Genomic DNA, 1,008 nt, shown 5'->3' with positions numbered 1-1,008 from the left:
CTGCAAATTGAAACTTGAATGAATTGCATTACTTCAACCAAAAGACAAATACTAACTTCACAGTGTTGAAAATTTAAGTTTCAAGAATAAACTACTACTCTTTATGTTGTCATTGAACCTGCACTAAACCTATATGTTATCCTTTTAAATGTTTATATAAGTGCTTACTTCTGGAATGTTATCTGATGCATTTTGTGAACAATGATATAATAATGACTTGGGTGAATACCGTGCAAGTTTGAAATGTATTTGTCTTTGTTTTCACTGTTTAATATCATGTTTGTTTATTTACTGATTTATGTATTAATTTATTTTTAGCGGCCCGCTAAGGTGGATGCTCTACGTCGGGTTTTTCTTGCAAGACGTAGTTCACGCATCAGACGGCGTGCACGTGCCATTACGTCTCCGTTCACCCCAATAGTACAAAGAATCCGTAAGAAAAAGCCCGATTCACCTGTCATCGTTCAAGAGGCCTCCCCTATCGTTCAAGAGGCCCCTATCATCCCTCAAAAGTCCCCTCCCACCGTTCAATAGGCCACTGTCATCGTTGAAGTGGTCTCTCCCAACATTCTAGAACCCGATTCACACGGCGTAATATATCGAATTATTGAGAAGCCCCCTCACGTGCCGGACATGATGGATGATTGTTGGCTTTCGTATAAGTTACCGGCCAGTACCATTCCGGAAGATGAAGTGGAGAGGAAACAACTACCGGAAACAATTCTGGATAATACCCTTTGGGCTAAGACCGCAGTTGATTTTTATCTACATGAGCGGAGCCAAGGGTGTTACGCTGACATATACAAACTCAACGATGATATGCATTTGTTGATTGAACGGTCTTGGTGGGGTGTATTATTAGGGGTTGAAGACAACGACTATTTCGATGGGGGGTAAGTCTTATATTTCTTCTTATATTTCAGTTTGATTAATTTTTTTTAAAAATTTATGTAATTCACTAATATATGTCTTTTTTTGTAAAACAACATATTGATGCATGGGTGACAT

The sequence above is a fragment of the Hibiscus syriacus genome, unplaced genomic scaffold, assembly GCF_006381635.1.
Source record: "Hibiscus syriacus cultivar Baekdansim isolate YM2019G1 unplaced genomic scaffold, ASM638163v2 tig00112989_pilon, whole genome shotgun sequence".
Classification (NCBI taxonomy): domain Eukaryota; kingdom Viridiplantae; phylum Streptophyta; class Magnoliopsida; order Malvales; family Malvaceae; genus Hibiscus; species Hibiscus syriacus.
Note: the sequence above shows the minus strand (reverse complement) of the source record.